This window comes from Amborella trichopoda, chromosome 8 (genome assembly GCF_054954075.1).
Source record: "Amborella trichopoda isolate Santa Cruz 75 chromosome 8, AtrichopodaSantaCruz75HAP2 v2.0, whole genome shotgun sequence".
NCBI classification, from domain to species: Eukaryota; Viridiplantae; Streptophyta; class Magnoliopsida; order Amborellales; family Amborellaceae; genus Amborella; species Amborella trichopoda.
The window spans coordinates 13,862,398-13,873,924 of NC_142343.1; the positions used below are offsets into that span (position 1 = coordinate 13,862,398).

Consider the following 11,527-nt stretch of genomic DNA (forward strand, 5'->3'; position numbering starts at 1 on the left):
CTATCATACACATTTATCATTTAGGTAATAAAATAAATGGGAATTAAATGAAAAAGGGGGGAATATATATATATATATATATATATATGGAAGAGACTACAAAACACCTATGGACGCAAATGAACAGAATTTTTGCCCATAGGCTCGGTGCCGTCCGATTTTTTCAGAAGCGTGGATTAAAGACCGTCATGGCCTTAGCATGTTCATAGCAGTTCGTCACAGATATAGCAAGTCCGTGATGAGATTTTTTTCATGCAAAATTGAACCAAAAAATATGGAGGGACCATCACGGCTCCCGTAGGTCCGTGGTGGTTTTTAGACAAAACCGTCATAGACATAGCATGTCCATGACGGAGGCGAAACATTGTAGCACTTCGCCTATAGGAGTTTTTAAGACTATATATATATATATATATATATATATATATATATATATATATATATATATATATATATATATATATATATATATATATATATATATATATATATATATATATATATATGGAAAAAGATTATATTAGCCCGCTCGTGCATCCCTTCAGCTGCGCCCAACGGTCATGATGACGAGCCTGTTTTTTGACGATCACGATGCAGCGTTTGCAAGGCCTGCCTTTGCGTTCAAAAACAATTTTTTTATAAAGTGACTGACAAAACAGGACAACGCACTGACACCCTTTTGCGTTCAAAACGATTTTTTAAATCGTTTGACTGAGAAAACTGGATGGCCGTCTGGCACATCGGTCAGACGTCTAACTCACTCCTATGTTTTCCCTCTCTCTCTCCTCTCATATTGTTTTGCTCTCTCTTTCTCCTCTCATTCCTGTGAATTTAGGTAAAACTTCTTTGCCCTACTCGCGTTGCTTCTTTGGCCATGGTCACTGCTTCCCCTTCTCGATGCATTGCCACACACACCCGTTCTCTCCACTCTTTCTTTCTTTAAATCCCTGTATTTTTCAAGTGAAACCCTAATATCTCGTATACCATCTCTCCAATCTTTCTCTCTCTAAATTCCTGTGGCTTTTTGAGGTAAAACCTCACCTCTCGCATACTATCTCTCCAATCTTTCTCTCTTTAAATCCCTATAGCTTTTTGGGGTAAAACCTCATCCCTTATTCACCATCTCTCCACTTTTTCTCTCTCTAAATCCATATGTTTTTTTGGGTAAAATCTCAACCATCTCTGCATTCTTTCTCTCTTTAAATCCATGTTTTAATTGGGGTAAAAACTCAACCCAAACCCTTACTCTCTGCCCTGCTCGCGCCTATCTCTTAAAGCGCAAAACAATACAAGGAAAACCAAATCCTCAAGCATCAGGTATGATTTTTATTTTTCTTTTTTGATGGATTTTTTAGGTGCATCTGTAATTCTACATTTTAAGGTTGCAACATTATATAAACTTTTTCCTTCCGAAAATCCATTTTAGAGACGATCTAAGATACATTAAAGTTACTCTTGATGAATTTCCTTGAGATCCATGATTTTGCAGCAAGAAATAGTGTTTTCATATACTCTTTTCGAAGAAAAATCAATTATGATAAATGACAAAAAACAAAGTTTAAAATGGTCTGCTGATAAGGTTAAAATGCATCTTTCTCCTCTTGTATTTATGATCATGGTAGTTGAGATTGAGAAGTACAATTTTAAGGCAAAAGTTCCATCTCTTATAAAAAAAGATACCACATGTTTGTCTCTGCTGTCGTCTTTGAGCTTATGCCTTGTAATTGATCGACTCTTTGCCTCTCTTCTTTTCTTTTCTTCTTTATTTTTTTTTTAATTGGATTTTTCTTTTTCATAGATATTTTTTTTGGGACATTATTTGTTCATTGTGTTAAAAATGAACATTGTCAAGATGTTTTTGAATATGAGTTCGATTTGATGCCTCAAGAGCGCAATGACAGTTATTTCTAATCCAATTGTCTTTACTTGGAAATTTTGAACTCATACTAATGGTGAACTATCTTACTATTTGTGAATTTTCTTAGTGCATCTCTTTTTATTATCTTGCAGGTAGTCGCACTTACCACATTGCGAGCAGTTCTCAAGGTAAGAAAGTTTGTAGAACCTTGGATTCTGTTCGTAAGCTTTGCTTTAGACTTGAATAGTTTAAATAAATGCCATTGAATCATATGAGAATTGCGCAATTCGGTGACATTGAGTTATCTTTTTGACAGAATACGTATTGGATAATAATTGGTTAGTGCCCTGTGATAAACTTGGCTTAAAATTTACACGAACATTTGCTAAGAATGGAAAGCGTGATGGATATGTTGATCATAGATTTCTTATGTTGAGAGGTTGCTCATAGCAGATTTCTTGAGTCATATTGAATTCAAAGTGTTTTGTTCTATTGAGGGATCGTGCGACCAAATACTCCCTTCAAAATTACAAGTATCCTAGAGAAAATTCTCTAACTATAATAAATACAGATTAAAAAGAAATTACCATCTATATTTTATGGCTTTATATCAGATCACTTGGATCCTTTAATAGACATACCAGATTTTGGAGGATGAAGTAGACAGATGGGACTATATCCCAGAACTATGCCGATAAATATTAGTAAAATGGTGGGATAGTTATAAAAACGAATCCTAGATTCAGAAAAATTTTATAGGAAATTAATACCCTCCTCCTCGTGAAATTCTAATATGAATATAACATAATATGTTGCGATCATGCAACAACAAAATCCAAAATTAAAAAAAATAGAGCTTAAAAGAAAGTTATCAGCCAATGGTTTAGATTCAATATGAGTTGATCTGACGATTACAATCTTATTTCGTATTTGAATTTTCATTTTTTTTCTGCAAATCCAAATTACTTGAATTTTTAAGCGTTTATTCTTCTCATTAAGACGTACCTAATAAAAATATAAAAAAATAATTTTCAAAATATAAATTGATCAAAATGACCCCAAAACAATTTTGGGGGTATTTTGGTCAATTTATATTTTACAAATTGTTTTTTTTAATATTTTTATTAGATTTTTCTATTTTTGAAGAATAGATGCTCCAAATTTCAAGTGATTTGGATTTGTAGAAAAAAAAATGAAAATTCAAACACGAAATAAGGTCGTGACCGTCAGATAGGGCTATATTCAATCTGGGCTATTGGCTGATACTGTAGCTATCAGCTCGTGGGTTGACATAATCTTTTCCCATATATATATATATGAAGATACTACAAAAACGCATATAGGTGAAAATGAACAGTGATTTCGCCTACCCTCATCACCGTCCAAAGTTCATCGCACGGTCACGATTGTTTGGTAGTATTTCATTTTTTCATTTTTTTCTACAAATTGGAATGACTTAAAATTTGAAATAGTGTGTTCATTAAAAATAGGCGAATCTACGAAAAATGTCAAAAAACATTTAATATGAAAAAATTGACCAAAATACCCCCTAAAATTTCAGGGATATTTTGGTCAATTTCTTTTTACGAAATATGTTTTTTATACTTTTATTAGGTGCGACTCACTAAGATGCACACACATTCCAATTTCAAATCATTCCGATTTATAGAAAAAAATGAAAAATGAAAAATGAAAAATGAAATACTACCAGACAATTGTGACCGTGTGATGAACTTTGGACGGTGATGAGGGTAGGCGAAATCACTGTTTATTTTTGTCTATAGGCATTGGGAAGACTTTTCCTCACACACACACACACACACACACACATATATATATATATATAAAAGAAAAGAATGCCCTACACAATATTATTAAAGATAGTTTTAGTTTTTCTCTTAACCACTTCTACTAATTATTCGTTGTCCAATGTCAGCTATTTTTTTTTATTGATTCGCTATTATTTTCTTATTCCACTGAAATTTTGGCCACAGGATATTATATGAGTTTCTATTATTTGAAGTTTTGAACAAATAAGGCTTTTTTTTTTTCTAAAGTTAACGAGATTGATGAGAAATAAAAAGTACAAAGAAACTAAAAAAGGCAGAAAAAAGAATAAATAATGAGCTCCTTATCTCATGCTGGATAAATGAAACCAGAATAATGACTTGACTAATATGGTGTGTTATGTTAATTTTTCTTTTTTATTTGCTTTTTTTTCTGTTCTTTTTTTCCCTAGAGTTTGGCAAGAAGACCTAATTCTTATTTTGTGTTTATTGATTATGTGACATGCTTACTGCTTAGTAAGAATTTCCTTTTTGCTCACATTAAATTTTGTATGGGCGTTTTACTTAAGGGAAAAGTTTATATAGAGCTGAGGCTCCAATCGATCAAATTAGAGCTTACATCAAAAATTTCACTAGAAGAAGTTGTTTTGATGCTCAATATCCTCAAATTGATCATCTCGACATCAAGATGCATGGACATGAGAAAAAAATGGATTTCATGTTTTGGAAATAGTATATTTTGTAACACATTTTTGGACCGTCAATTTTCAAGATTTTCAAGTTTTTATAGATCTCTCGATCTATACTATTTTTGAAGTTTAAAATTTTATAAATAAAGATGAAAATATATTTTAAGGCTATCAAAAAAATTTCAAGTATTAAAATCACATTTCTCAACACTATTTGAATGTAGGCTCTAATTTGATTGTTTAGAGCCTAGGCTCTATACAAACTGCACCCTTTACTTAATGTGGGCCAAAGCTTCAATCACACCATGATGAAAGACCCCACATGTAATAAAAGCCTCCGTTTCCCTTCATTGGGATGCTTCATTGAATTCAATTTTTTAGTTTTTTTAAATTTTAGTTTTAGAGAGCGGATGTTTGAGGAAGCAGAGTTGCGTTGATATATATATATATATATATATATATATATATATATATATATATATATATATATATATATATATATATATATATATATATTAGGCGTTTACGTCAAAGTGATCTGCTATTGCCATTTTTGTTTACCTTTTATGCTGAATGTTTTAGCCTTATGGTAAAAAATGTGGAAAGTAGAATTAATTTCTCAGGAGGACTTTTTTGGGACTTATTTTTTATAGAACTTCCCTTATAATTTCAGTGTAGTGATTATTTGGTGAAGGAATTAGTTGGTTGCTTGGGTTGCAAATATTGGAAATGTGGCCTATCAGGCCCTTTTTCTCCCAGAAATTCATTTTTTCAATAATGTTACAAAAGCCATATTGAAGTATATGTGAAATCCCATGTGATTAACATGAGGCAATGCCATATACATTGATCCTTTTTTTAGCTTTTATAGGATGTATCACTGGAGGAAAAAACCCAATATCACAAGAGGAAAAACCCAGTGGTGTGTTTGGATTCCTTGTAAATTGTAGGAATGTTTGGATGACATCCGATTATATGAGTCATTAGTTGACTAATGACAGGTTTAGCTGATTATATAGGATTAACAGTTTGGTAATAACTTGTTAATCTTAATTAACTGCACTTAAAGGAATTAAAGCAGAAGTTACACTTGGATCTCAACTCCTATAGACCATGAATGTGAGAGTTACTAAATAAAGGTGTTCTCTATAAAAGGAGGTTAACCTATATAGAAAAGACATAAAATGATAGAAAAGAGGTGAAGGAAATTCACCAAGAGGACTCTCAAGATAGTCTGTCACCGGATGACTTGGTCTATAGGATTTGGTATGGAACTTTAGGTCTCTCGTGTGATTTAAGGATAGATCCGAGTAAGTTGTTTATTGATTTCAGTTTTATTTATTTATTATTATTTTCATTGGGACTAATAACAAAGTGGAAGTATTTCCTATTCCCTACTTGGGCCTTCCTATATAAGATGCTAAACTTTCGGTCTCGATCTGGGGTAAGGTATTACAGAGGGTGCAATTTAAGCTTGACCTTTGGAATCCCAAATATTTGTCTTTGGGAGATATTTAAGTTTGACCTTTGGTACAAAACCTCCCTATTTATTAGATGTCTCTCATTCAAATGCCAAGTGGGATCACTAAGAAAATCGAAAGCATGATGCGTAACTTTTTATGAGAATCTTTTGGAGAGGACAAAAAATATTATCTTCTTAGATGAGATAGGGTTTGTATACCCAAGAAAGAAGGCGGACTGGGTATCAAGAAAATCTCCCTTGTTAATGAGGTTCTTTTCTGCAAATCGTGGTGGCGTAACTTTCAGCTAAATGACCACTTGTGGTGCCAAGTACACTCTGCCAAGTATGGAGTAGATAGGTTCGGTATGTGGTTTGGAGGAGCAGAAGGAGTTCCTATAGATATATTTTTTGGAAATCAATCTTTCTTTGTAAACCCTTGCTTGAGAGTAATTTATGATGGTTCGCAGGGATGTGCAATCAAGTATCTTTTTCGCATCACAAATGGATTGGGGATAGTCCACTTAAAGTTTCTTTTCCACAATTCTTTAATAAGGTGGTCCAACCAAATGCGAAGTTGGCTAATGTTTTTGAAGTTTTAGGAAATCAAATTGTATGGAATTTAAATTTCCCATATAATAGATTAGAGGATGGGCTTTTGTCTCAGTTTACTTCCCTATTAAAGGAGTTGGATAAGGTTTATATCCCATAAAGTATGGAAGATGAAATTGTTTTGGATGCTGAAAGTGATAGGCAATTTTATGTGAAGTATAGATTTCTCTTCCATGACCGATGGCGTTGGTCACTGCCACATGTTTCTCAAATATGGAATTGTCCAATTCCTCACAAAGTACAAGTTTTCATATGGTTAGCAATGCAAAATAAGGTGCTTACTATTGATAATTTGATTAAAAGGGGTAAAGTCCTACCTAACATATGCCTAATATGTAAGAAGGATGGTGAATAAGGAGCACACTTATTTTTGTGTCGTTCATTTACCTCGAAAATTTGGTATTGGTTTTTCTTACAAATGGGGGCAAGCTTGGCCGTACCCTAGGGTGTGTTAGGTTTTGGGACTCATTTAGTTTTCCCAAACTTATTGAAGGTTAGCAGTGTGATTTGGAAAATAGCAAGAAGGATGATCTTGTGGGAAGTTTGGAAATAACGAAATAGAAGAACTTTTACTGGTGATGTTCTTTCCTTCGACAAAGTTTTGAACAATATAAGTCACTCACTTTGGATTTGGCTTGCATTACTAAGGAAGGATTCGGTCTCTCCAAAATGGACGTTATGCTTAATCTTCTAAATCTGTTTCTACTAGGTGTTGTCAAATGTCGGCTGAGGGGTAGATGGATACCCTTGATGCAGGGTTGTTTTAAACTCAACTTTGATGGGTGCTCATTTGGTATCCCAAGTGAAGCAAGTATAAGAGGAGTGGTTAGGGACTGGAATGGGGGGACAATTTTCTCATATGCTGACCCCATTGGTATTGTCACTGCAAATGCTGCTGAATTTTTAGCTCTTCTCCAAGGTCTAAAGCTCTTTTTGAGCTAAAATTTGGGAGTCTTTTGCTCAATAGAAGGTGATTCGTTGAATATCATCAAATGGTGTAACAAGGAACAAAGAGTGCCTTGGGAACTTTAATCAATTTGGTTGCAAATTTTTGATGTGTCAGAACCGTTGAATATCTCCTTCGTTCATGTGTATCGAGAGGCAAATGCACTTGTTGAATATCTCCTTGTGAAAAGGGGTGTTTCTTTGTCTTCTCCTTTAGTTTAGGATGATGTAATTCCCCATTGTAATTTTCCTTTATCAATAAAGTTGTTAGCATGTTGGAGGGGTTTGCATATATAGAAAGAGAGATTAACATGGAAACTGTATTTTATGAGAAAGTAGAGTCCAACTCCAACACTTAGGGGTCGTTTGGATCCTGGGGTTAACAAAGCATGATTTTGTATAACCATGTTATCCCGTAAAAAAACATGTTTGGTATTTTTTTAGTCACGTAAGTACTTTGTGTACCCACAGAGTCTAATAGTGTGTACACAAAAATAAAATGTATAATTTTCAGTTGTCTTTTATTGTCATTGCATATTTGTGTAGGGATAATATGGTTTATACTGAATTTGTATTAGTATATAAACCCTTTTAAAGTTTCATTCTTTGTCAATGAGAATTGACCGAGATTGTTTCTCTCTCTAGACTATTCCTCAGCTTTTCATCTTCTCTAAATTTAATATGGTATCAAAGCCATAAGGATATGATAATCTCTTATCTGTTGCTGCTCATAGATCGCGCTTTTTGTGAAGGTCAGTAATTAGATAAATTTTATTTTCTTTGAGGACATCTTAATTTTCATCTTTTGTTTACTTTGCCTGATCATCCATGGTCTATTCTTTTTTTCCCTTGCAAAATTTACCCATAAAAAATTATTCGGCAAAATTTCTCCGTCAAAATTTACCTCGCCAAGTTTGGGCCGTCTGCATCAAAATTTGTTTCGTAAAGCTTTGCCTTGCAAACTATGTAAACCTTCACTGCAAAATTTCCAACTCTCCTATGCAAATCTTTTTCTCGCAAAGCATCAACTTTTTAACATCGAATGCTTTCCGTTCCAAATCTTCGCTGCAAAGATTTGCCTTGCAAATCTCTTTAATAGATGATTCTTGCAAAATTTGCTTTGCAAAATCTCTTTGCAACCCTAGACAATTGATCACTTTGTGCATGCAATTTTTTTTAAAATTTTTTTACGTTCCTTTGTAATGCTTATGCAAGCTGTTGTGCCCTTCCACAACAACAATCTTCTATTGAAACTATCAATTTTTCTTTATATAAAAGTTATGAAAGATATGGTCAAAGCAAATTTTTTCTTGTGGTATCTAAAATTAATTGCCATTGCTTCCTCCAATTGATCGCTTTTCCTTTGCCAATTTTTCTAGAGAGAAATTGTCTCAAAAAAAAAAAAAAAACCCATCTATGTAGTGTAAAAGTAATACAGAGAGTGCTGTTATTTATGTGCATCTTGATGGGAAAAACTACTGCTTGTGGCCTTTCCAAATGAGACATTTTTTTCTAGGACGGAAGTACGGGGCTATATTGATGGTTTTGTTCTCTAGCCTAAAGACAAGAATGAGCGTAGTGATTAGCTTGCTATAGATAGCTCTATTAGGGCATAGATTATGAGCTCAGTTGAGCCCAAAATTGGGGCAACCTCACGTATCAATCTAGTGCCAAAACAATATGGGATTACTTACAGAAGATTTATTCTCAAGCAAACACTGCCTATCTGTATACCCTTGAACAAGAGAGCATGAAGATACAATAAAGGGACTCATCAATTCAAGATTGTTTTAATACTCTTTCAGGTATATGGAATGAGATGGACTCGATGGAGACATAGCCACCCACTGAAGCTTATTAAAGTATGAAATCAGTTTCATTTATTTCACTTCCTTATGGGGTTGCGATTGGAGTTTGAAAGCATGAGAGCATCAATCCCTCATTGTACTCCCACTCCACCATTAGATGATTGCCTCCTTGCTGAAGAAACTTGCTTAAGCTCTCTTGGGGTTTGCAAATCCACATCACAAGATGTCATTGATGTGGCCTTAGCCACATCCAATTTTCTTAACAAAGATAACAATTATGTCCAAGTGCAACGTTGCATATGCAAAGAAAGAGGGAACATGGCCAATCGGTGTACGAAGCGTATTTTTTGCAATTATTGTAAGAAGCTCAAACATGTAATAAATGATTGTCGAAAAGGCCCTTAGGCACATGGGAAGCCTCATGTACCTAGTAGTCAGACTCAATGGACTGCAATCGCCTCCATTCTTAGTCCCACAAGCATGGAAGATGCCACTTTCAATCACTCTCATTCTGACTCCATATCTATTACCCATGTATCCATACCAAATCTTCACTCTATTGACTCAACTACACTCCAATAACTTGCCCAAGTTTTAGTTGCCATGGGTTTTTCAGGTAACTGAAATCCTTTATCAAACACTTGGATCACAGACTCAGGAACATCAAATCATTTGACATGACAACTTTCGTATTTATCCTCGGTAAAACCCCATTCTGAAAATACAACTTATTTTACTGTTAATGGGTCTCCACTTCATGTTACCTACTTTGGTAATAGCAGTGTCCCTAGTCCATCTGGTAATTTCTTAGCATTGAAAGATGTTCATCATATTCCCAACATTTTTTTGAATTTAATATCTATTGGCCATTTATTTGATAACAAATGCTTTGTTTCTTTTTCTAATAAAAAGGTTGTGTGGTGCAGGATCTAGCAACACAGAAAGTAATTGGGAGAAACATTAAGCAGGGTTGGTTTTTCACAGTTAGTTTCAACGAAGCTGCTTCCAATCTTTCACAAGTTCTGTCAGTTTGTCATCTCTGCCAGTTTATCATATTTCCCTTTCTCCTCATGAAATAAGTTAATCAAATTCTCTTGGTATGTTTGGTATTATAGGTTAGGACACCTACATTCTCAAAAAATGTTTTCTCTTTTAAACTTTAGGCTTTTACTTACTGTCTTCTCTCTTAAAAGATTTGATAAGAATATTGTTTGTGAGAGTTGCAAGCTGGCAAAACACTTGGCTCAACCTGTTCCTCATAACAATAATAAAAGTATTCATCATTTCTCTAAGTGCATTCTGATGTTTGGGGCCCAGCTCCTGTTCCTTCAATTAATGGATTTTCTTATTATGTGATATTTATAGATGATTTTTCTAAATATACTTGGATTTGTTTTATCAAACACAAGTCAAGTGTGTTTAGTGGTTTTAAAGACTTCCATAATATGATAAAAAATCAATTTGAGAAAAACATAAAAGTTTTTAAGTATGATTCTACGAGGGGGGGGGGAAGTATCTATCCAATGAATTTCAAGCATATCTTCATACAAATAGCATTATTCATCAACGTTCATGTCCTCATATCCCGAAACAGAATGAATTTGCTAAAAGAAAACATCACCAAATTCTTGAAACCACTCGTTCTCTTCTTATTAGCTCTCATTCCATAAAGAACATTTGGGTTGAAGCGATGTCTACTGTTGTCTATCTTGTTAATCTTCTTCCACATCGATTTTGCAAAATGTGTCACCATTTCAAAAGTTTTTTGAAAACCCCCCTAATTACTCACATTTACTTGTGTTAAGGTGTACACGCTTTGTGTTTTTACCATCTTCTACCCATGATAAACTCTCAGCTAGGTCTGTTAAATATATGTTTGTAGGTTATTCAACAAATCAGAAAAGATTTCGTTGTTTTGATCATTCTACTAATCATATTAGAATATCCCAACATGTTACATTTTTCGAACATATACCCTTCCACCAACACTGACCATAGCTTAATTCAACCACACATGGATCTGAGTTTTCATTTTTTCCTAGTTTCGATATTCCTCCTTCTCATTATCATGAAAATCAGGGATTACCATATTCAGTAACTAACTCTAATTAGCCGTCGTTGCCAAGTGCTGATCATGCATCACCTCCAGTTGTTGATCCTTCTACCGGTTCTGTTCACCTTCGGTGGTCACTTCGAAAGCCTGTTCCACCTGATCATCTTAACTTACCAGCAATTAGCCCATACCATACTTGTTCTCCTGCAACCATTACTAATCTATTGTTTTATGAGCCATCTTCTTATTCTCAAGCATCCTAAACTCCAATGCTGGCGTATAGCTATGAATGAGGACATTGCAGCTTTAGAAGCAA

The 11,527-nt window shown here is 34.1% G+C and overlaps 1 long non-coding RNA gene across 5 annotated transcripts; it reads left to right on the top strand.

Annotated features, from left to right (window-relative positions):
• Positions 1-667: 667 nt before the first annotated feature.
• LOC148780808 (uncharacterized) lies at positions 668-10,447 on the top strand. 5 transcript variants are annotated; one of them, XR_016060741.1, is made up of 4 exons: positions 721-1,317; positions 2,011-2,046; positions 9,156-9,860; positions 10,085-10,447. It is a non-coding gene; the product is annotated as an uncharacterized LOC148780808 (long non-coding RNA). The 5 variants fall into 5 exon arrangements; XR_016060740.1 differs by lacking the exon at positions 10,085-10,447 and having other exon boundaries at positions 668-1,317; positions 9,156-10,043; XR_016060738.1 differs by lacking the exons at positions 721-1,317; positions 2,011-2,046 and adding an exon at positions 6,904-8,102 and having other exon boundaries at positions 9,156-9,957.
• Positions 10,448-11,527: the final 1,080 nt, after the last annotated feature.